Here is a 14,414-nt window from a genome sequence, read left to right on the forward strand (position 1 = left end):
TGAGTACATACTTGAGGTACTGTACACAGTATCCTTATTTACGGGAAGATCTAACCATTTGAAGCAGCTTAGAGATGGATTACTGCACTAATAAATAGAATGGGTGGAACACAAACAGAGATCGCAGGAAAATTTCAGGTCTGGCAGCATCTGTGGAGAGAAATCAGGGTTGTTGTTTCTGGTCCAGACAACCTTCTTCATAGCACATGGGTAGGGTATCTTATGAGGAAAATTTGGAAAGACTAAGCTTGTAACCACTGAAAATTCAAAGAATAAGAGGCAAACTTGATTGAAACATGCAAAAACCTGAGGGGTATTGTCAGGGTAGCTGTGGAGAGGATGTTTCCTCTCATAAATCTAGAACCTTTTAAAAATAAGGCCCATTTAAGATACACATGAGGCAACATTTATTTTCTCATAGAAAGTTGGCTCTTAGGGACCCTCTTCCTGAAAAAGCAGTGGAATCTTTTATATATTTTTAATGCAGAGTTTGATGGATTCTTATTAATCAAAGGGGTGAAAGGTTATAGGGATAAATGGGAATGTGAATTTAGGCTCCAATCAGATCAGCCATTATCATATTAAATGGCGGAGCAGACTTGAGGAGCCAAATGATGTACTCCTGCTCTATATTCAATCGATAAAAAGATTTTTAATGATTTAACACTTCTGTTCAAGGAAATTATCTATGGTCAACACTACAGGTTTTGCTAGCAAGGCTTACATCCTGTGAAAGAGGAAAGGAAAATAAGTACCTTTTGTAACTATTATAATGTAAATAGAAATTGCTGAAGAAATTCAGCAGGCCTGGCTGCACCTGTTCTTTCTCTACACAGATGCAGCCAGACCTGGTGAATTTCTCCAGCTATTTCTGTTTTTGTTTCAGATTTCCAGCATTTAGCTCTTTGCTTCATTATAATCTAAATGTGATATTCTGTATGTTCAGTATTGCCCTTGACATTTACCCTTGAAATCTCTTTGCCTATTTCATTGTACTCCCAAAGTAGTTTGGTTTCTTTTCAGTGTTTCCTTGCTTTTTCTTTCCATTTACAAGTAATTGAAGTTTAGTTTCTTCAACATGTCCAGAACTCTGCCTAAACATTGCCAGTTTAACTTTGTAAAGACTTCGATTTCAACTTTAAAAGCCATTTACCTTATCTTCTGTCATATCCTGTGGGCTCCCTGGTTGTTAACTGTAGTACTTTTATCGTTAGACCAGTATATCTTCATTTTTTTAATTGCTTTTTTACTTGCTAAGCTCCCATCTTCCGACTACTGTTGAAAATTACCTTCAGAAGATTTCTGGAATGTTTTGAGCTCCTCTACCCAATCTAGCAATTTCTCTTTTTGAATAGTCTAACTCTCCTCATTTAACCATTTTATTGTCAAGTATACTTAATCCTTAATTCTATTTTCCCTTAACTTGTCAAGTTTCTAATGAAACACCTTCTTAAATATTAAGAAATCAAAATACCAAATTTTGATTTCCTTTTCTGATTGGTTTATAAATCGAGCGTTTATTTTGTGCATACACATAAAATGTGAAATAGCATATATAAAATGCAAAACACTTAATTACGTTGTTGAAAAGCAACTGGGGCCAGGGGCTGCAAAGGAAAGGATCTCTAATTTTACTGTGATTGTAAGATTACCCATGCCTAAAATTAATTGATGCCAGGAGAGGCATTACTTCCAAAATTAAGTGAAAACCACAATTTGCTTTGACAGGTACAGATGCACATGTATAATTTTTAATTTACTACATGACAATTTGCTGAAAGTGTGGGCTGATAATGGCCTAGCGAGGAAAGCAGGAAATCTGGAACCAGAGTGTATAGAGAAGGCAACCGTTAATGATTAAAATTAAAAGATTGTGAAAGTAACGGTGTAATGTCTGAGACCAAAGTATGGTCGTTCATTGTAGAATCAGACAGTAAAATAAAGACAGGGAATGCAGATTGGATTCACAAAGGGGGGATAAAAAAGCAAGGAAAACCTCCAACAATTAGAATCTGATAGAATGTGGCTACACACTTGAACAGTTAATATTCAATGACCGAGAGGCTGTCATTAATTAACGTTTGGTATCAGTAAAAGGGTACTTAGACTTGTAATGATGAAACTTAAGTCCGTGTCAAATTTAACTCCCAAATTTAGCATCTACATGCAGTTCAATTGTTGTAAACCAAGTGGACATTGTTAGCAGTTTCTTTACCAAGATATTTTATATCCACCACAATGCCTGGAGACCATAGGGTTGCTCTCTCAGAGACAGGCAACCAGTGGTGGCTTAATCTGAGGCTCACCATGCCTCAGTTGAGGGGAGAGATTGAGAAGGAAAAACCTTCATGGTGATCTGATGGTCAAAAGCTATAGACATCCCAAGCAACTTAGAAGAAAAAAAAATCAGTTTTTTGGACTTTGACTGTAAGGCACAATCTGAATCAACTAATTTCAAATATTAATTAACAGGCAACTAATATATCAAACTAAAGGAAAAAGTAAGTTTTCCATAAACTGACTAATGAACTACCTCTTATGGAACACTTTTGTTCTGTGCCATGCCCTGATGAATATGTAGCTGAGTTACTCACAGCTCCGAAGCATATTTTTAATAAATTGTACCAGATTAAAACTTCAACTGCCCTTGAACAATTGTTTCACTTTGAGTCTTTTTCCTGGATATGATTATCACGAAGAAGGCACACCCCAGTGACTCCTTCCTTAAATATTCAAGAACCCATTTAAGTTCTGTTTCCTGACTTTTGAACAGAAACTGAATTCTTAACAACATCATGTTTGGTTACAAACACAAAACCATCCTTTTTTTTAAACAGAAGTGACTTCTTTGCCACATCTTAGATGAAGCTGTCTCTTTTCAGTGAAATATTGTGTAAGGTATTAAAGGTATAATTTGGCACTTCAGTGACCTTCTGTTTAAATTTCTTGTACAGCTATCAGATTATATGGACATTTCTTCAAACTCATAAGTTTAAAGGGACATTTTAAAAATAATTGTCTTGTAAAGTTCATTTTCTTTGACCCAATGCATTTTAGTGGTAGGTAGAAAACACTGTGCAGTTTCTGCTAAGGTATTAGTGGAATGGTAACAATTTTGACAAAAACTTTGGATATTAATGTTTAACTACACATCCACCCTTAATCTAAAGTCATTGTTGTGTTTGTGCATAAGTGAGCACAATCGGACTCATTTTTACCAGGAGAGTAAATTCTGGCTTATCAATGATTTGTGCTTCTCTTATGGCTCTGTTGATAAATATTGCATACCGAGGTACTGAGGCAGGCAGTCTGGGAAGATCCACGTGATACCTGACTGAAAATGAAATTTAGCTGTGCCCCTCTGCTGAGTTTTCTGAGTTCGACCAACGTAGTTCAGCCATTCCTCAGCTGAGAAACCATCAAATTACTCATGATGTTAATTTAGAAATCAGTTTAATAAATGTTTGGGCATGTTTCAACAAATGCTTTAAAACACCGCACACGCCAGCTTGTTCTTACAATCCTTAAAGATTTCTAAAGATGATAAGTCTTTAATTGGTCTGCTTTATGATCTCTTATTGCATCTGATGCTGCCAGGGAAACAGCAAATTACAGAGGAATCTGCATGCTTAGCGATCTCTGTTGTAGAAAGAATTGAAAAATATATTCAAGTCATTGAAAATTTGGGCAGTGATGCATGGGTCAAATTAAAAATAGGGAAGTGTAACTGTGTTCAGTTCTGGTCAGCTCATTACAGGAAAGATGTGGAAGCTTTAGAGAGGGTGCAGAAGAGATTTACCAGGATGCTGCCTGGACTGGAGGGAAGGTCTTAGGTTGAGGGAGCTCGAGCTTTTTTCATTGGAGCAAAGAAGGATGAGAGGTAACTTGATAGAGGTGTACAAGATGATGAGAGGCATAGAGTGCTTAGTCAGAGACTTTTTCTCAGGGTGGAAATGACTATTACAAGGGGGCATAATTTTAAAGTGATTGGAGGAAGATATAGGGGAGATGTCACAGGTAGGTTCTTCACACAGAGTGTGATGGGCGTGTGGACTGTGCTGCCGGCAGTGGTAGCAGAGTCAGATACTTTAGAGACTTTCAAGTGACTCTTGGATAGGCACGTGGAGAATAGTAAAATGTAGGGTATGCGGGGTAGATTGATCTTAGTAGGATAATAGGTTGGCACAACATCCTGGGCCGAAAGGCCTGTACTGTGCTGTACTGTTCTAGGTTCTATGTATGTTTGCAGGTTTATAAATAAAATAAATCCCATTATTTAAATGAAACACTAAATTAATTAAAAATTCTGTTTGAGCTAAATGTATCAACCTACATGGATTGGGCTAAAAAGATCTGGGTCCTGTTAAAAAGACATAAATGTTAAAAACTCTACTCAGAGCCCTGTTTTGAGATGATTAAGATGGCTTTCATAATTTCATCAAGACAAGTCTAGCACACAAATTGTGTTAGATATCCAGAGGATGATCTGGGTGACCTTGGAAACCACATGAAGACCAGGAACAAATCTGCTTCTGAATGATTGAATTCATCAATTCAAAACAAATTTGTTTGATTTTGATGATAATTGGATGATGCTGTTATTACTATCCCTATTGATTGGACAATTAAACCGTGTATAAACCTGCAGAAGGTCACTTTGGTCAGTTGACTGGACAGCTGGCTTCTGATGCAGTGTGACATCAAAAGTATGCGTTCAATTCCATCACCGGCTGAGGTTTCCATGAAGGTCCTACCTTAACCTCCCTCCTCACCTGAGGCATGATAAACCTCAGGTTAAACTCACCATCAGTTGTCTCGCTTAATGTGACAGCCGCCTCAGGGACTTAGCAACTTTTCCTTTACCTTTCTATCAACTTACTTAGGAACTTAGTTTAAGAACGTACTCTTAGTTTGTTTATTTTTCTAAATGGTTGAACAGAGTGAGAGTTGCATAGTTTTTCTCCCAATATTAAGCACAATTCCTTAAGGTATATAAAAACATGAGTAATTGCTTCAAAGAGAGGAGTTGTCAGACCTTGAGAAGCATAATGACTGTTATAAGTCTATTAATCCAAAGATCTGGGATCTGAGATCTGAGTTCAAATTCCACTGAGGTAGTAGGAATCTATTTTAGAATATTTGCAACAAAAACAAAATCATAATAGTGACTATGAAATGTTGGACTTTTCTAAAAACCCATCGAATTCACCATTGCACCTTGCTGTCCAAGTTCAGTCTTGTCAATGTGTAATTCCAGATGCACAACAATGTGATTGACTGTTAACTGCCCTTTGTAATAGCTTAGCATGGCACTCAGTTTTAGGAAACTGCAATAATAAAGTCTAATAATCATAAAACTGGACAACACCCAGGTTCAGCCTTGGTGCCAACACAAAAAAGGCACATTCAGCTGAAGCAGAGCCCTGCGAAGTCCTTCTCACTATCATCTGGATAGTATGTGTCCAGATGACACTAAAATAGATGGGAAATTAAATTGTAATGAGGAAATTTACAAATGGATATAGATGAGCTGGTGAAAGGGCCAAAATTTGGAAGTTAGAGCTTAATGTGGATTAGTGAGAGTTTACCATTTTGATTGAAAGAGTAAAAAGGAAACTTATTTTCTGAATGGAGAGAAACTTCAAAATGCTTCATTACAGATTGATCTGGGTGTTCTTGGGTATAAATCACAGAACTCTGGTGTGTGATTTCATCAGATAATAAAGAGAGCAAATAGAATTTTAACATTTATTGCTAAAGGAAAGGAGTAAGCTAGTACAGATGTGTCATTGCAATTGTACAAGGCATTGGTTAAACCGCACTGGGAGTACAGCATTCTGTTTTCATCCCTTGACTTGAGGAAGAATGGAATTGCATTGGAGGCAATTCAGAGAAGGTCCAATAGATTAGTTCCAGAGATAAAAAGCTTGTCTTATCTGGCAAGATTAGCTCTAAACTCACAAATCGAGATGTAAGATGCTGAAGAGGATTGACAAAGTAGACAAAGTGGATTTTTCCCTTGTACTATAGTTTAGAATGAGAGATCATAGTTTTAACCTAAGAGGTGTCAGACTTAAAATAGGGATGAAGAGGAATTACTTCTCGAAAATAGTCGAATCTATCGAATTACTACCCCCAAGTGCGGAGGATGCCAGGACATTGGGAAAAAAAATTGAGGCAGAGAAAGACAGATTTTCGGTTAGTAGCAGATAAAGGGTTTTGGAGAAAGGGCAAGAAAGTGGAGGTGAAGTCAGTCATAAGTGGCAGAGCAAGTTCAGGGGGCTGAATTCCTTATTCCTGCTGTCAGTTCTCATGTTCTTGTGCCAAATTTTGGCGAACTGCTTCAGACTCAACATGACCTGACCACTGTCACGCTCATGCATTCAAACTTTACAACCAATATTCCAAACTCCTCCATTATCATACCTGTCCCATCCTTGGAATTTGGTAGCATTGCAGTGCCATTAGGGCGTGTGTTCCTGGGGTATTCAACATTGACTCTCGGTCCCATGAAGTGTTATGCTATCAGGTCAAACATGAGCAAGAAAACGTGCTGATTACTAACTATTACGTAACTTTAGCCCGTGAATCAGGAGATCGCCACCTAATGAGAAACAATAATTGGAAAAATATGCTCAGGATAACAAGGATATGCTGTCATTGTTTAACTTTGATATTCATCACCAAGAATGACTGTCCCTTTAGCTGTTTGTAAAAGGACTGATGGAAGGAAAAGAAACTAGTAGATCTGATTCTCACCAATCCGACTGTTGCAGGTCCACCTACCAATGACAGTATTGTTAGCAGTGAGCACCGTGGAGACCAAATCTAATCTCTACTTTGAGAACACGATCATGTTGTGTAGCATTACACTATGACAATGTAAACTTCACAGCTTTAGTAACTTGATGGAGTTAAAGAATCAGCAATAACTCCATCTGGAATTTGTTGCTTCTTGAGATGTAAGACACAAAGACAAGCTGTTACTGAAAGCAATTAGCCATGTCTTCGTGAGATTACATAAACAAATCTGCTTTGACACCTTGATAAACTGGATGCTTTATTGCCACAAAGGACAAAGACTACACTGCAGAAGAATTTAAGGAGTTAATTGCAGGAAAAGCTGTGTTTCAACCAGTTAGCTAACACTGAACATAATGAACAGAAGAGCTACTTCTGACAAGAGGACAAGATACGGACTTGCGCTCTCCAGAAAAAGTAATCAGTGTTGGGAATGAGGGAACCTATTGAATCATCAACAATGTCACACCAAGAGAGGAAAATGTATCAGAATCCAACACCAGAACAAGTTGGCGGAGTCCTGGCCAGATTCCATCATTAACTTGCTTACTTGCTTATTTTGGTTACTTCATACAATAAAGTTTAAATCAAAGTTTCAGTACTTGATTGTCTGTGAGATTTCTTAATAAATAGCCGAATTAAAAATAACTTGCGGTGAATTACCTTTCCAAGTGGAACAAATTTTGAGCAGTTCTAACAGTTCAAAACTATTGGCTACAGGCAATGTAAAATTGTAGGTGCAACCTCATGGCCCATGGTAATTCTCATTACACTATTACTCTCAAATCAATGGACAAATACATGTTCAACAAGGGGTGCAAAGAAGTGTACTAAGAAAAAAATTAGACGTGGCTAAAAATGACATGACTGCTCGGTGAGGTGACACACAGCATGCTTTATTGTCACAAATGACAAGGATTGCCCTGCTGTGAAACAGTGGAACTACGCTGCCATTGTAAGAGCTAAGCAATCTGACAACCAAGCATTTAATTCTGAATACTCGTGGGACAATTAAACTAATGGAAGGAGGAGGTTCCACAAACATTTCCATCCTTAATGATGGTGGAATTAAGCACGTGAGTACAAAAATCAAAGCTGAAAATTTTGCAACAACCTTCATCCAGCAGTCTCAACCTTTTTCCTGATATCTCAACATCTCTCAAACCAATCTTCAGACACAATGATTCACTGTAGCTGGTATCAAGGAATGGTTGAGCCCTGTGGATGAAACAGAGCTATGCTCCCAGATAATGTTCCCCCTTCCATCCTGGAAGATATGTTCCTGAATTATCTCAGTGCAGATAAAACACTTATCAACTAAACAACAAAGTTGAAAATTGGTTAGGTATGTCTCATTCACAAAAAGTAGGGCAAATCCGACTGGATTTCAAACCTTATTGCAGCCTCTGTCTGGAAATAGATGAAAAACCTGAATTTTGGAAGTCAGGTGGAAATTAGTACCTTAAATGTTAAGCAACATTTGACAATGTAGAATAATAAAGCACCAGTAAAGTTAATGTCAATGGATATTGAGGCAAAAATGGCTCAAGTCATATCTCAAATGAAGGAAGACAGTTGTTGCTATTACAGTTTCCCATTTCAATGCCAAGATTATTGCTGTAATCCTCAAGCCAGTATCTTAGGCCCAACTATCTTAAGCTGCTTCATCAATGGGGTTCCCTAAATCATAACGTTAGAAAAGACGATATGTACACTGGTTGCATTGTGTTTAGCCTCACCTACAAATACGGATGAGACAGACTTGAGTTGAAAATCAATAAGCAACATTCACAACACACTAGTGGGTGGTAGTGATCATTTCCAACAAGCCAAAGTCTAATCAGTTCCTCTTTGTATTCAATATCATTACTGTTGCTGAATTTCTAGTGTCAACTGCTTAAGGACTAATATTGCCCAGAAATTGAACTGTAACAACAATACTGTGACAACAAGAGAAGGTCAGAGGCTGGATAATCTACAGTGAATAACTCTCTACTTGATTCCAGAAAGCCTTTCCACCGTCTGGGTAATGCACACCAGAGCGTGATTGAACACCCACCACGTAACTGAATGATTGCAACTCTCAACATTTTTAAAAACATGACACCATCCAAGACAAAACAGCCTGCATGACTGTCAGCTCACCCATCACATTTAGCATTAATTTCCCAAACCTAGGTGTGCTTGCCATGTATATCATCTGCAAGACTCAACTCACTTAGGTTTTTTCAATAGCCTCATCCAAACCCAAGACCTTGAACAATTTGAAGAACAAGGGAATAGATGCATGGAAACACCACCACTGACGAGTTATGCCTCAAGTTGTGTACCGTTTTAAATTTAAAAGATATCAATATTCCTTTCCTGAAGAACAGCACTGTGTACACTTTTCACACACAGGCTGCAGCAGTCAAGAAGATGGCTCACCAGCAATTTAAACGGGAATTGAGGTGCCAACAATGCTAGCTTTGTCAGCAATCCCAACATCCAATGAGCAAACTTTTCAAAAAATGTTTAGTCTATCAGAGGAAAACATGAGCACAGGAAAGATTTGGTACTTTGAAGTTTCTGAGCTGTGACAGTTAATTATTCCAACTAAATATTGTGACCTTTGAAGGCAGTAATACTTCAATTAGCTGTAGTTGCTAAAATCTATCCAAAATCATGAAACTGAATGCAAAAAGTTTGGATTTTGAACTACTGACAATTTTATAATCGCATTAATTATTATAGCCCAGGGTGAAATAACTTTTTGTTTGAGGAAATAAAATCCTTGGTGAAATGAGGTAGTTTAAAGACCTTAAATAAATAGTCCAAGTATATAAAGTTGATGGAATATTTTTGAGCATGTCATATTCAATCAGCAGATTGAGCTGGATGTAGACAGTTGTTAAAATGTAAGGCATTAACTACAGAAAAATAAGGTCCTTTGACACCTAACCAGTGAAAGCTGAAATCACTATGTGAGATTTATGCAAATAATTGTAAGTCTTTTGGCAGTCATTTCAGAAGCATAGGCTGTGAAGGAGCAAACTACATTCTATAGTTGAAAGAAAAGCAGAATGTTCTTAAATCTTTGGGAATGAGATTTGAAAATTTCAATCAAAAACAATGCAGAAATCTAATTGAGGATCAAGTTAATTTAATAAAGTAATGAATTGTGACTAATAAGCAAATGAAATATCATGCTAAGCATGAATTGATCGGTATATGCACATCCATGTATGTAAATGTTATTGTGTTCAAAGGCCAAGTATAGGTAAGTTGGTTCCATTTAGTTTAATACTACGTTTTTGATTGAATTCTCTTATTTTCCCTGACATCATTCTGGCAATATGTAACAAACTGTTTTACAGAAAAAGTGGTTTTATCTAAAACTTAGATTTTTGAGAACTCCATTTAGTCTAAATATATACATCTGCTGAGGAAACTAAGTCTTGAGTTGTACAAACCTAATTTAGTTTTCAGTTGTCATTAAACTGAAATGTACAGTTGAAATTTTGTCTGTGCTCGAAAGGCACCTTTCTTTTCCTCAAGGATTGCAGCAAAAGAGCAGAATAATTAAGTATCAGCTGAAACTGAATCCTCAACAAAAAAAATCCGAAGACCTGCAGGTGCTGGTTATCAGTAACAAAATCAAAAACTCAACAGATCAGGCAGCATCTGTGGCGAGAAAGCAGAACTAACATTTCAGGTTTAGTGACCCTTCTTCAGAGCAGTTCTGATCTGAGTGGCTCATCTGCCACAAGCCTGAATTCTACATTTATCCCAGCTCTACATAACCCTCAACTGCCTGATCTTTCAAAATATATCTACCTCCTGTTTAAATACTTTCAGTGATCTAGCTTCCATTACTCTGGGACAGCTAATTCCAGACATTGACTACCTTCCAGAAGAAAAAAATTCCTTTATATCTCAATTTTAATGTCCTTTCATTCTGCAATTATGCCCTGTAATCCTCAGGGAGCAATTAGCTTGGTTGGCTGGTTTGCAATGTAGAATGATGCCAACGGTGCAGGTTAAGTCACCATACTGGTTACTGTCAACATTTCTCAACTTTGTCCCTCACCTGAGGCATGGTGACCCTCAAGTTAGACCAGCATCAGTCATCTCTCTCCAAAGAGAAAGCAACTCAAAGACCCATCTGGCACTATGGTGGCTTTACCTTTTAGCCATGATGCCAGTTCAAGACTTCCCTAATGGTGTAAACATCATCTCAACATCTGTGCTGTCAAGCCCCCTAAGAATCTTGTATATTTCAATAAGCTCATTCCTCATCTCCTTAACTCTAAATGAATAAAGACCTAACCTGTTTATCTGTTCTTGTTAATTCAACACTATTCTTTGCCAATTTCAGATATGTAGATAATTGGGATGCCTTCTGGGGAAGGTGGGACCTGTACAAGAAGGACGGGTTGCATCTGAACTGGAAGGGGACCAATGTCCTGGGTGGAAGGTTTGCTCGAGTAGTTGGAGAGCGTTTAAACTAGTATGACAGGGGGGTGGGAACCTGAGCTGTATACCAGAGGTGAGTGTTGATGCAGGTGAGGCAGTAGCAAGAGGTAGACCAGCTAGTGGGAAGGATTTTCCTGGGAAGGAACCAAGGGATCGGTTAAAGTGTGTTTGCTTTAATGCAAGGAGTATCAGGAATAAAAGTGATGAGCTTAGAGCATGGATCAGTACCTGGTGCTATGATGTTGTGGCCATAACAGAGACATGGGTTTCTCATGGGCAGGAATGGTTGCTGGATCTTCCAGGGTTTAGAACATTTAAAAAGAATAGGGAGGGGGGGAAAAAGAGGAGGGGGTGTAGCACTACTAATCAGAGAGGGTATCACAGCTACAGAAGCTTCCTTTGTCGAGGAAGATCTGCCTACTGAGTCAGTATGGGTGGAAATTAGGAACAGCAAGGGAGTAGTCATCTCGTTACGGGTTTACTACAGGCCCCCCAATAGCAGCAGGGAGATTGAAGAAAGCATAGGTCGACAGATTTTGGAAAAGTGTGGACGCAGTAGGGTTGTTGTAATGGGTGACTTTAACTTTCCTAATATTGATTGGAACCTGCTTCGAGCAGAAGATTTGAATGGAGCTGTTTTTGTAAGGTGTGTTCAGGAGGGTTTCCTAACGCAGTACGTTGACAGGCCGATGAGGGGAGAGGCCATTCTAGACTTGGTGCTCGGAAACGAGCCGGGGCAGGTATCAGATCTTGTGGTGGGACAGCATTTTAGTGATAGTGACCATAACTGCCTCACATTCTACATAGCTATGGAGAAGGAGAGGATTAGGCAAAATGGGAGGATATTTAATTGGGGAAGAGGAAACTATGATGCGATTAGACATGAGTTAGGAAGCATGGACTGGGAGCAGTTGTTCCATGGTAAGGGAACTATAGACATGTGGAGACTGTTTAAGGAACAGTTGTTGGGAGTGATGAGTAAATATGTCCCTCTGAGACAGGCAAGAAGGGGTAAGATAAAGGAACCTTGGATGACGCGAGCGGTGGAGCTTCTAGTGAAAAGGAAGAAGGTAGCTTACATAAGGTGGAGGAAGCTAGGGTCAAGTTCAGCTAGAGAGGATTACATGCAGGCAAGGAAGGAGCTCAAAAATGGTCTGAGGAGAGCCAGGAGGGGGCACGAGAAAGGCTTGGCAGAAGGAATCCGGGAAAACACAAAGGCATTTTACACTTACGTGAGGAATAAGAGAATGGTCAAAGAAAGAGTAGGGCCGATCAGGGATAGCATAGGGAACTTGTGTGTGGAGCCTGAGGAGGTAGGGGAAGCCCTAAATGAGTTTTTTGCTTCTGTCTTTACGAAAGAAATGAACTTTGTAGTGAATGAAACCTTTGAAGAGCAGGTGTGCATGCTGGAATGGATAGAGATAGAGGAAGCTGATGTGCTGAAAATTTTGTCAAACATTAAGATTGACAAGTCGCCAGGCCTGGACCAGATTTGTCCTCGGCTGCTTTGGGAAGCGAGAAATGCAATTGCTTCGCCACTTGCGAAGATCTTTGCATCCTCGCTCTCCACTGGAGTCGTACCTGAGGACTGGAGAGAGGCAAATGTAATTCCTCTCTTCAAGAAAGGAAATAGGGAAATCCCTGGCAATTCTAGACCGGTAAGTCTCACGTCTGTCGTCTGCAAGGTGTTAGAAAGGATTCTGAGGGATAAGATTTATGACCATCTGGAAGAGCATGGCTTGATCAAATACAGTCAACACGGCTTTGTGAGGGGTAGGTCATGCCTTACAAACCTTATCGAGTTTTTTGAGGATGTGACTAGAAAAGTTGATGAGGGTCGAGCTGTGGATGTAGTGTATATGGACTTCAGTAAGGCATTTGATAAGGTTCCCCATGGTAGGCTCATTCAGAAGGTCAGGAGGAATGGGATACAGGGGAACTTAGCTGCTTGGATACAGAATTGGCTGGCCAACAGAATACAGCGAGTGGTAGTAGAAGGAAAATATTCTGCCTGGAAGTCAGTGGTGAGTGGAGTTCCACAGGGCTCTGTCCTTGGGCCTCTACTGTTTGTAATTTTTATTAATGACTTGGACGAGGGGATTGAAGGATGGGTCAGCAAGTTTGCAGACGACACAAAGGTCGGAGGTGTCGTTGACAGTGTAGAGGGCTGTTGTAGGCTGCAGCGAGACATTGACAGGATGCAGAGATGGGCTAAGAGGTGGCAGATGGAGTTCAACCTGGATAAATGCGAGGTGATGCATTTTGGAAGGTCGAATTTGAAAGCTGAGTACAGGATTAAGGATAGGATTCTTGGCAGTGTGGAGGAACAGAGGGATCTTGGTGTGCAGATACATAGATCCCTTAAAATGGCCACCCAAGTGGACAGGGTTGTTAAGAAAGCATATGGTGTTTTGGCTCTCATTAACAGGGGGATTGAATTTAAGAGTCGTGAGATCTTGTTGCAGCTCTATAAAACTTTGGTTAGACCGCACTTGGAATACTGCGTCCAGTTCTGGACGCCCTATTATAGGAAAGATGTGGATGCTTTGGAGAGGGTTCAGAGGAGGTTTACCAGGATGCTGCCTGGACTGGAGGGCTTATCTTATGAAGAGAGGTTGACTGAGCTCGGTCTCTTTTCATTGGAGAAAAGGAGGAGGAGAGGGGACCTAATTGAGGTATACAAGATAATGAGAGGCATAGATAGAGTTGATAGCCAGAGACTATTTCCCAGGGCAGAAATGGCTAGCACGAGGGGTCATAGTTTTAAGCTGGTTGGTGGAAAGTATAGAGGGGATGTCAGAGGCAGGTTCTTTACGCATAGAGTTGTGAGAGCATGGAATGCGTTGCCAGCAGCAGTTGTGGAAGCAAGGTCATTGGGGTCATTTAAGAGACTGCTGGACGTGTATATGGTCACAGAAATTTGAGGGTGCATACATGAGGATCAATGGTCGGCACAACATCGTGGGCTGAAGGGCCTGTTCTGTGCTGTACTGTTCTATGTTCTATGTTCTAATTTACTTTCACGGTCAATTTACTCCTTTTTCATTAGCATTTTAGTCATTTTTTAAAAAAAACTCATCAATCTGTGGTCTATCACTAGTTTTTGCCACTTTGTATGCCTTATTTTTTCAATGGATGCTTTCCATGATTTGACTTTC

The 14,414-nt window shown here is 39.4% G+C and overlaps 1 protein-coding gene across 2 annotated transcripts in view; it reads left to right on the forward strand.

Moving 5' to 3' along the window:
• Positions 1-14,414, forward strand: part of mcph1 (microcephalin 1) — a 298,002-nt gene that overhangs the window by 96,922 nt on the left and 186,666 nt on the right. The gene's annotated exons all lie outside the window — the stretch shown is intronic.

This window comes from Stegostoma tigrinum, chromosome 4 (assembly GCF_030684315.1).
Source record: "Stegostoma tigrinum isolate sSteTig4 chromosome 4, sSteTig4.hap1, whole genome shotgun sequence".
NCBI classification, from domain to species: Eukaryota; Metazoa; Chordata; class Chondrichthyes; order Orectolobiformes; family Stegostomatidae; genus Stegostoma; species Stegostoma tigrinum.